General features: G+C 35.9%; 1 protein-coding gene across 1 annotated transcript in view; it reads left to right on the top strand.

Moving 5' to 3' along the window:
* PKNOX1 (PBX/knotted 1 homeobox 1) overlaps positions 1-11,393 on the top strand; it is a 174,778-nt gene that overhangs the window by 63,183 nt on the left and 100,202 nt on the right. The window lies entirely within an intron of this gene.

Below are 11,393 nucleotides of genomic sequence, written 5' to 3'. Positions count from 1 at the left end.
CTGCTGCTGCTGCTGCTGCTGCTGCTGCTGCTGCTGCTGCTGCTGCTTCAGTCACTTCCAAGGCCTGCTCCTGGTTTGCTGGGACCAGGGCTGTGCTGGCCTAGCCTGCTCTGGACCATGCTTCTCTCTCACCTAGGTCCGACAGACCTTTCCTACTGACCTTCTAAGTTGTCTTTGGCATTTGTGGATTGAGAAGTCTGGGAATCGCCACTGCTGCCAGTGATTCAGTCCCCTGAGGCCTGCTCCAGGTTTTCTGGGGCTTGGTCTGTACTGGCACGGCCTGCGCTGGACTACGCCCCTCTCTCAGCCTGGTGTAATGTACCTTTCCTGTTGACCTTCCAGGTGGTCTTGGGCTCAAATTTTGTTTCACTCTGTCTTTTTGTGGGTTCTGCTGCTCCAGAATTTGTTTAGAGTCATTTTTTACAGGTATTTGGAGGAGTTTGGTGGGGATCTCAGGCGAGTCCCTGCCTTTACTCTATCATCTTGGCTCCGTTTCCTGATAATTTTCTTAAAAGCCTTTAATCTCTCTTTTACTACTCCCTCCAAGGAATTTCCTTTCCATTTTGTCAAAAGTAGACTCAGGAGATATATCCATTAACTGAAATAAGCAAAGGTCTTTTTTAGTCTGACCATCTGGTCAAGGAATGAGGAGAGAGGGTGTTGTTCTTAAGTGGATCAATACTTCTACTTGTCCCTTACCACCTCAGCTCCATCCTCAGAGAGAACAAACTGTTTGTTTATGAACTTTCTCCTAATTTTCCCAAAGCAAATGCCTAGGCCTTTGATAAAGGAGAAAAAAAAGAATTTATTTGGGGGCATTAGTTTTTTTAGAAGTTTCATTAATTTTTCTTCTTGAAGTTTTCTTTTATTAATTTATTTTTAGTTTTCAACAATCACTTCCATAAGCTTTTGAGTTTTAAATTTTTCTCCCCCTCTCCCTTCCCTCCTCCCTCCTCAAGACAAGCATGCAGTCTGATATAGGCTATACGTATACATTCCTATTAAACATATTTTCACATTAGTTATGTTGTAAGGAAGAATTAGAACCAATAGGAAGAACTATAAGAAAGAGGAAACAAAACAAAACAGAAGAAAAAAAAGAACAAACAGTTTGCTTCAACCTGCATTCAAATTCCATAATTCTTTCTTTGGTTGTGGATAGCATTTTCCATCGTGACTCCTTTGAAATTGTCTTAAATCCTTGCATTTGGGTAATGCAATAGCAAATTATATTATAGTATCTGTGGATAGACAGATACCAAAGTGGAACTTGGGGAAAGAGCCTGTCTTTTCTTGGGACTTGCCTCAGCCTGGATCCTCCTCCATAATGTCAGTAGAGCCAAGGATTTTCCTCATTATATCTCCCTCCTCTGCCTCAGCCTAGTCCAATGTACATTTTGAATCAAGATGCTCAAAATCTCTTCACCAGATTTTGAGATAGCTTCTCTTAGAGTATGACTGCGGCTGCTACCATCCTCCCACTCACCCAGGCTTGAATCCTGGGTCTTATCTTTGATGCTTGTCCCTCTCTCTTCCAAGTTCCATCAGTTTTTACCTTCGTAACATCTCTCTCATCTCTCTCTCTCTCTCTCTGTTGCTCTATCTTTCTTTTATCTGATGCTGCTATCACCATGGTAGGGTTCCTTATCACCTCACACATGAACTATTGCAGTAGCCTGCTGGTTGCTCTCTCTGCCTCACTACTTTCCACTCCAGTCATCTACCACTGAGATCAAATTGATTATCCTAAAGTGTTTAGTCTGACTGTATAACACTTCCCTCTCCCCTGTTTAGTGAACTCCATACCTATCACCTCCTACATCAAATATAAAATCCTCTGGCATTCAAAGCCTTTTATAACTTGGACCCTTCTTAACCTTTCTAGTATTCTTGTATCTTACTCACCTCCATGTATTCTGCAAGCTAGTGATATTGGGCATCCATCTCCTGACCCCAGGCATTTTCATTGGCTGTCCTCCCTACTTGGAATGCTCTCATTCCCAATCTCTACCTCCTAGTTTCCCTTGTCTCTTTAAAGCCCCAGTCAAAATCCCACTTTCTCCAGGAAGCATTTCCTAATCCCCTTTAATGCTAGCGCCTTCTCTCTCGATTATCTCCAGTTCATTCTGTACATATATTTTGTTTTATGTAGTCATTTACTTAATGTCTCCCCCATTAGACTGTGAACTCCTTGAGAGCAAGGATGGTCTTTTACTTTTCTTTGTATCCCCAGAACTTAGCGTAGTGCCTGGCATACTATATCAATGCTTGTTGACTGACTGACTGATTGTGATTGTATGGTTAGAGTGTAAGGGTGGGGGAAAAATCAGCACATTTGGTTCTGATGCTTAGACTAGCTGCACTCTTTGTGATTAAAACAATTACAATTGAGTGTGAACAATGTCTACAGGATTATGCTCAGTTTTTCTCAGTAATTCTTGACTAGAAGACTATGTCATTTGCCTTCTGGAATATCATATTCCAAGTTCTCTGCTCATTTATATTGGTGGCTGCTAAACTGTACGATTCTAAAATTTGTGTTGGTGGCTGCTAAACTTGTGTCATTCTAATTCCTTGGTTCTTGAATTCTTTCTTTTTAGCAGTTTGCAGTATTTCACAGGTTTTCCCATGAGGAGCAAGTAAAAGAATTGGTAGAGTAAGTTTTGTGGTATGCCTCAAGGCAATGAACATTTTATGAGATCCTTGGTCACCTAAACCATTGGTTTCTGTTGTGGGGTGCATGCCCTCCAAGATGATCTGTTGGAGATACATGGGAAAAAAATATTAGAAATAAAGAAAATAGCACAACCGCTGTTTTTCTCTACTCCTGTCTTTTCCTCCAACTGTGCTGTGCAGGCCACATGGAGTAGCTAGATGTATATATGCCTCCTCAGGTATGCACAAACCCAGCTTAACACTCCCCTTTCCTCTCACTCTTGCCACATGAAGTTACAGTTATGTTGTACTGCTACATCCTTTCAATTCCTCTGCACATTGAATCTAGGGGACTCAGGCTGCAACCAGGATAGACAGACCCTCTTTTCTTTTTTTTTTTTTTAAGACAGTGACTTGCCCAGAGTCACACAACTAGTAAGTGTCAAGTGTTTGGTCTGAGGCCAGATTTGAACTCAGGTCCTCCTGACTTTAGGGCCGGTGCTCTATCCACTGCGCCACCTACCTGCCCCAGACCCTCTTTTCTTAGGAATGTATGCTAGTAAGATCTGGCTCAGGGGTGGGGGAACCTGTGACCTTGAAGTCACATATGGCCCTCTCGGTCTTCAAGTATGGCTCTTTGACTGAATGCAAACTTCACAGAATAAATCCCCAAAAGAATTTGTTCTGTAAAACTTGGGCTCAGTCAAAAGGCTGCATCCAAGGACCTAGAAGGCCCCATGTGGCCTCGAGGCCGCAGGTTCCCCACCCCTGATCTAGCTTATTTGTATCACACCAAACTTTCTGAAGAATCATCTCCCCTTCCATGACTGTTGACCAGTATTTGAAGTAATATTGTCTTTAATGTTCCACCATCGCCTCTACAATATCTTGCATATGTTTTTATATTCTAAACCAATTATTGTCTTTGGGTGTCACCATATCTCTCTAATAGAAAAGGATATTTATCAAAAGTATTTGCTGGTTCAGGTTGTTTCTGAGTTGTTGTTGTTGCTGGTTTAACCTCCTAGATGCTTTACATTGGGATAACTTTTCCAAATAATGATGGTAGTATATGTCCATGTTTTCCCCCTTTAGTTTCCCATTTTATTTTTCAAGATTATGACAAGATTATATTAGAGCTTTTTAAAATGCAGGAGTTATTTTCTTCACATTTTATCCTTTCTTTTAGCTTGATTTTTATTTTGATCTAATGATTTGATGGTCTTGCATCGTAGACCACTGATTTGAAGATAAAGTGGACTTCATTTTCTGTGATATTGGTTTGTGTTCACCTGTCTTTTTAATTTTTTTATTTATTTTATTCCTAACTTAAGAAATAAAACAAACATTTCCATAACATAGTAGAATAGAAAAAATATGATTATTCATGAAACTACAAATCTATTATGTACAACTTGGTATGCTTTTTAAATATATAATAAAGTTACTAGGTAAATTTCTTTTTTCCTTTTTTCTTCCCTCCCTTCTCTCCCCCCACCCTACATGTGGTTACCACTAGACACAAATATGCATATATATGTAAAATCGTTATATACATACTACTGTTTATCAGTTTTTTTCTCTAGATGCAGATAGCATCTTCCTTCAAAGGTCTTTTGTAATTAATTTGGGTATTTATAATACTCAGAATAACTTGGTTGTTCATAGCTATTCTTTGAATAATATTGCTGTTACTCTATACAACATTCTCTTGGTTCTGCTCATTTCACTCTTCATTATTTCATGCAATTCTATCTATGTTTTTCTAAGATCATCAAGCTCTTCATTTCTTACAGCACAGTAGTATTCTGTCACAATCATACACCACAGGTTGTTCAGTCATTTCCCAATTGACAGGCGTCCCTGCAATTTCCATTTCTTTGCTACCACAAAGAGAGCTGCTATAAATGTTTTGTAATGTAGAGGTTCTTGTCCTTTTTCCCTCATCACCTTGGGAAACAGACTTAATGATGGTACTGCTAGGTTGAAGGGTATACACAGTTTTTATAACTCTTTGGGCATAATTCTAGATTTCTCTCCAAAATGGTTTGATCAATTCACAGTTCCACCAACCACATCAATTCTTTTGGATTAAAGTATTTAATATTCCATTTAAATTTGACAAATTTTTTTCAATTGCCCTTTATTCATCATCATTATTTCATTGTCTTAAATAAAGGATGTTTTATATTTCTGCTTTTTTTGCACCTGTTTTTTAAATAATTTTTAATTTTTTTCCGCTTTCCACATAAAGAAAATTTTTAACATTCATCTAAAAATTTTTTTGAGTTCTAAATTTTCTCCCTTCACTCTCTCATCTGCCCCTTCCCCTAAGTAATTTGATATAGGTTATACCTGTGCAGCCATGTAAAACTTATTTCCATATTAGTTATGTTGTGAATGAAGACATAGACCAAAAGAAAAAAATCCACAAAAAAATACAGAAAGTAAAAAATAGTGTGCTTCAATTTGCAGTGACGCCATCAGTTCTTTTTCTGGATGTGGATAGCATTTTTCATTATGAATCCTTTGAGATTGTCTTGGAATATTATATTGCTAAGAATAGTTAAGTTATTCACAATTGATTATCATACAATATTTCTGTTACTGTGTACAGTGTTCTCCTGTTTCTGCTCACTTCGCATCAGTTCATGCAAGTCTTTCAACCTTTTTCTGAAATCAGCCTGCTCATCATTTCTAATAGCATTCCATTGTATTCCATTACAATCATACACCACAACTTGTTCAGTCATTCCCCAATTGATGGGCATCCCCTCAATTTCCAATTCTTTGCCATCACAAAAAGAGCTTCTGTACATATTTTTGTACAGATATGTCCTTTTCCTTTTTAAAAAAAAAACTCTTTGAGATACAGACCTAATAGTGGTTTTGCTGGATCAAAAGGTATGCACAGTTTTATAACCCTTTTACATAGTTCCAAATTCTGCATTTGCTTATGAAGTTTTTATGCTGTTGTACACAGTAGATTTTTATTAGTACCATGTGCGTATATTCCTTCTTATTCCCATTCACTAATCACCAGAGATGTATTATATCTTAACTTTTCTAAAATTCTATTCAAATCTCTTATTCTTTTCTTGTTCAGCTTTTTGTTGCATTTCTCTAGCTCGGAAAAAGACATAATGAGATATCAGCTATCTTAATTTTGCTGAATACATCTCTCTATAATATGGTTAATTTTTCCTTTAAATATTTAGATGCTTGACCACGTGATATATGTATAAAATATGAATATTTCATTATAGTGCTTATTTCTTTTAAATAAGTCCCTTCTTTGTTGTCTTATTTGTAATCTTGTATTTCCTCTTTCTTTGCCTTGCTCCTCTTTATACAGAAGAAGGTAGTGAAAGAAAAAAAATTTGATTAACCTACTAAATCTATAATTGAAATGTTTTGATTCCATTTTGGGCCAGCTACTTTCTTTACCTTGTTTCAACTCTCTTGACCACTGTCTCTTATACTTTCTCTTCATTCATCCTGTCTAATTAAAAATTTCCGTCTAATTATGCTTTCTCTGATTATCCTGTCTCTGACTCTTCCTTTTTCCCTATTGAGTTTAATACATTTCTATATCCAATTCTGTTTGTGTTACTAACCCTCCTTTACTTGGTTCAGGTAAGGTTGAGATTTTTTTTTATTATTTATTTTTAGTTTTTAACATTCACTGCCATAAGATTTTGAGTTTTAGCTTTTCTCCCCTTCCTCTTCCCCCCACCAAGATGGTATGCAATCTGACATAGGCTGTACTTAGACATTCATATTAAGCATATTTTCCCATTAGTCATGATGTAAAGAACAATTCAAACTAATAGGAGGAACCACAAGAATGAAACAATAAAACAAAACAACAAAGGAAAAAGAGAGCAAATGGTATACTTCCATCTGCATTCCTACTCCATAGTTCCTTCTCTGGATGTGGATAGCAATTTCTATCGTGAGCCTTTTGGAGTTGTCTTAGATTGTTGCATTGCTGTAAAGAGCCAAGTTTGTCAAAGTCAGTCATCACACAGTGTGGCTGTTACTGTGTACAATGTTGTCTGGGTTTTGCTCATTTCACTCAGCATCAGTTCATGTAAGTCTTTCCAGGGTTTTTTTGAAGTCTGCCTGCTCATCATTTCTTATAACATAATAGTATTGCATTACATTCACATACCACCACTTGTTTAGCCATTCCCCAGTTGATGGGTGTCCCCTCAATTTCCAATTCTTGGCCACCACAAAAAGAGCTGCTATAAATATTTTTGTACATATGGGTCCTTTTCCCTTTTTTATGCTCTTTTTGGGATATAGACCTAGAAGTGGTATTTCTGGGTCAAAGGGTATGCACAATTTTATAGCCCTTTGGGCATAGATCCAAACTGCTCCCCAAAATGGCTGGATCATTTCACAACTCCACCAACAATGCGTTAGTGTTCTAATTTTCCCACATCTTCTCCAACATTTATCATTTTCCTGTTTTGTCATGTTAGCCAGTGTGATAGGTGTAATGTACCTCAGAGTCATTTTGCTTTGCATTTCTCTAATCAATAGTAATTTAGAACATTTTTTCATATGACTATAGATAACTTTAGTTTCTTCCTCTGAAAGCTGCCTATTCATATCCTTTGACCATTTATCAATTAGGGAATGACTTGTATTCTTATAAATTTGACTCAGTTCTCTATATAGTTTAGAAATGAGGCTTTTATCAGAGACACTGGTCATATTTCTTTCCCATTTTTCTGCTTCTCTCCTAATCTTGGATGTATTGGCTTTGTTTGTGCAAAAACTTTTCAATTTAATGTAATCAAAACTATCCATTTTGCATTTCATAATGTTCTGTATCTCTTGTTTGGTCATAAATTCTTCCATTCTCTATAGATCTGAAAGGTAATCTATTCCTTGCTCTTCTAGTTTGCTTATAATATCAGTCTTTATATCTAAATCCTGCACCCATTTTGACTTTATCTTGGTATAGGGTATAAGATGTTGGTCTTTGCCCAGTTTCTGCCATATATTTTTCCAGTTTTCCTAGCAGTTTTTGTTAAATAGTGATTGCTTATCCCAGAAGCTGGAGTCTTTGGATTTATCAAGTAGTAGATTAGTATAGACATTGACTATTATGTCTTGTATACCTAACCTATTCCACTGATCCACCACTCTGTTTCTTAGCCAGTACCAAGTAGTTTTGCTGATTGCTGCTTTATAATATAATTTAAGATCTGATACAGCTAGGCTACCTTCCCTGGCATTTCTTTTCATTAGTTCCCTTGATATTCTGGACTTTTTGTTCTTCCAGATGAATTTTGTTATTGTTTTTTTCTAGCTCTTTAATTTTTTGGTAGTTTGGTATGGTGTTGAATAAGCAAATTAATTTAGGTAGAATTGTAATTTTTATCATATTGGCTCAGCCTACCCATGAGCAACTGATATTTTCCCAGTTATTTAGATTTGACTTTTTTTGTGTGAAAAGTGTTTTGTAATTGTAATTGTGTTCATATAGTTCCTGGTTTTGTTTTGGCAGGTAGATCCCAAATATTTTATAATATGTACAGTAATTTTAAATGGAAGTTCTCTTTCTATCTCTTGCTGCTACGCTTTGTTAGTAATATATAGACATGCCGATGACTTTTGTGGGTTTATTTTATATCCTGTAACTTTGCTAAATTTGTTTATTATTTCAAGTAAGTTTTTACTTGATTGTCTAGGATTCTCTAAATAGACAATTATATCATCTGCAAAGAGTGATAGCTTTGTTTCTTCTTTGCCTATTCTAATTCCTTCAATTTCTTTTTCTTCTCTAATTGCTATAGCTAACATTTCTAGCACAATATTGAATAACAGTGGTGATAATGGTCATCCTTGTTTCACCCTCGATCTTATCAGAAATGCTTCTAACTTAACCCCATTACATATAATGCTTGCTGATGGTTTTTGTTAGACACTATCCATCATTTTAAGGAAGACTCCATTTATTCCTATGCTCTCTGGTGTTTTAATAGGAATGGGTGTTGTATTTTGTGAAATGCTTTTTCTGCATCTGTCAAGATAATCATGATTTGTGTTAGTTTTGTTATTGATATGGTCAATTATACTGATAGTTTTCCTAATATTGAACCAGCCCTGAATTCCTGGTATAAATCTTACCTGCTCATAGTATATTATCTTCGAGATAAGTTGTTGTAATCTCTTTGCTAATATTTTATCTAAAATTTTTGCATCTATATTCATTAGAGAAATTGATGTATAATTTTCTTTCTCTGTTTTGGCTCTTTCTGGTTTAGGTATCAGCACCATATTTGTATCATAAAAAGAATTTCATAGGACTCCTTCTTCACCTGTTTTCCCAAATAGTTTATATAGTATTGGAATTTGTTGTTCTTTAAATGTTTGCTAGAATTCACTTGTAAATCCATCTGGCCTTGGAGATTTTTTCTTAGGAAGTTCACTGATGGCTGGTTCAATTTCCTTCTCTGAAATGGGGTTGTTTAAGAATTTTATTTCCTCTTCCATTAATCTGGGCAGTTTATATTTTTGTAAATATTCATCCATTTCACTGAGATTGTCAAATTTATTGGCATACAGTTGGGCAAAGTAGCTCCTAATTATTGTTTTGATTTCCTCTTCATTTGTGGTGAACTCATCCTTTTCATTTTTAATGCTGGTAATTTGGTTTTCTTTTTTTTTTTAAATCAAATAAACCTATTTTATTGGTTTTTTCATAAAACCAGCTCTTAGTTTGATTTATTAGTTCAATAGTTTTCTTAATTTCAATTTTATTCATCTCTCCTTTGTATTTCAGAATTTCTAATTTGGTGTTTAATTGAGGATTTTCAGTTTGTTCTCTTTCTAGCTTTTTTAGTTGCATACCCAATTCATTGATCTCGTCTTTCTGTATTTTATTTGTGTAAGCATTTAGAGATATAAAACTTCTCATAAAGACCACATTCTCTGCATCCCTTAAGTTTTGGTATGTTGTTTCAATGTTGTCATTCTCTTGAATGAAGTTATTGATTGTTTCTATGATTTATTTTTTAACCCACTCATTCTTTAGGATTAGATTATTTAGTTTCCAATTAATTTTTAGTCTATCTTTCCATGGCCTTTTTTTTTACATGTAATTTTTATTGCATCATGATCAGAAAAGGATGCACTTAATATTTCTGCCTTTCTGCATTGAATTGTGAGGTTTTATGCTCTAAAAATGGTCAATTTTTGTGTAGGTGCCATGTACCACTGAGAAAAAGGTATATGCTTTTCTATCCCCATTCAATTTTCTCCAGAAGCCTATCATATCTAACTTTTCTAAAATTCTATTCACCTCCTTAACTTCTTTCTTATTTATTTTGTGGTTAGATTTATCTAGTTCTGAGAGGGGGAAGTTGAGGTCCCCCACTAGTATAGTTTTGCTGTCTATTTTTTCCTGTAACTCCCTGAACTTCTCCTCTAAGAATTTGGATGCTATACCACTTGGTGCATATATGTTTAGTATTGATACTACTTCATTTTCTGTGGTACCTTTTAGCAAGATGTAGTTTCCTTCCTTGTTTCTTTTAATTAGATCTGTTTTTTTTTTATTTTACTTTGTCTGAAATCAAGATTGCTACCCCCTGCTTTTTTGTTTTTTACTTCAGCTGAAACATAATATATTCTATTCTAGCCTTTTACGTTTACTCTGTGTGTATCCCTCTGCTTCAAATGTGTTTCTTGTAAACAACATATTGTAGGATTATGGTTCTTAATCCACTCTACTATCTGTTTCATTTCCGTTTCTGTTTTATGGGAGACTTCATCCCATTCACATTCACAGTCATGATTAATGATTGCTGTCTGTGTCTTCCTCTCCATCTTATTCAGCTGCTTCTACCCTCCCCCCATTTATGCTTTTCTCTCTCTTTTCTCCCTTTTCCTCTCCAGTAGTTTTGCTTTCAACCTCCACTCCCTTAGTCTGCCCTTTATTCTATTAGCCACTTCCCTTTTCTTCCCCTTTATCTTTTCTACTTGTTCCCTCCCTTCTTTTTTCTTTCCTCTCCTACTTGCTATGGGGTAAGTTAGATTTCTGTACTTAACTGATTATGTTATTCCCTCTTTGAACCAAATCTGATGAGAGTAAGGTTCAAACAATGCTCATCTCCCTCCCTTCTTTCCCTCTACTGTATTAGGTTTTTGTGCCTTTTCATGTGATGTAACTCATCCTTGTCTGCCTCCTCCTTTCCTCTTCTCCAAGTACAATCCCTTTTCACCATCACATCAGAATCAACTTATACCCACACCTTCTAAGTATATCCTCTTTTAAATATCATAATAATACTTTAGTTCTCAAGAGTTACAAGTGTCATCTTCCCATGTAGGGATATAAACAGTTTACCCTTATTAATAATATGTTGTTGTTGTTTTTCTTTCCTATTTGCTTTTTTGGGGGGGGGAAGGGTGACACAATTGGGGTTAAATGATTTGCCCAGGATCACCCAGCTACTGAATATCATGTGTCTGAGGACAGATTTGAACTCAGGTCCTCCTGACTCCAGGGCCAGTGCTCTATCCACTGTGCCACCTAACTGCCCCTCCTATTTACCTTTTTATGCCTCTTTGAGTCTTGTCTTTGAAGGTCAAATTTTTTGTTGAGCTCTGGTCTTTTCATCAGGGAGATTTGAAGGTCCCCTATTTCTTTGAAAGTCCAACTCCTCCCCTGAAAGATTATGCTCATTTTTGCTGAGTAATTGATCCTTGGTTGTAAT

The sequence above is a fragment of the Vombatus ursinus genome, unplaced genomic scaffold, assembly GCF_900497805.2.
Source record: "Vombatus ursinus unplaced genomic scaffold, bare-nosed wombat genome assembly UNPS02014924.1, whole genome shotgun sequence".
Taxonomy (NCBI): Eukaryota; Metazoa; Chordata; class Mammalia; order Diprotodontia; family Vombatidae; genus Vombatus; species Vombatus ursinus.
The sequence above is the reverse complement of the archived record's forward strand: the minus strand, read 5'-3'. Positions and strand labels throughout refer to the sequence as shown.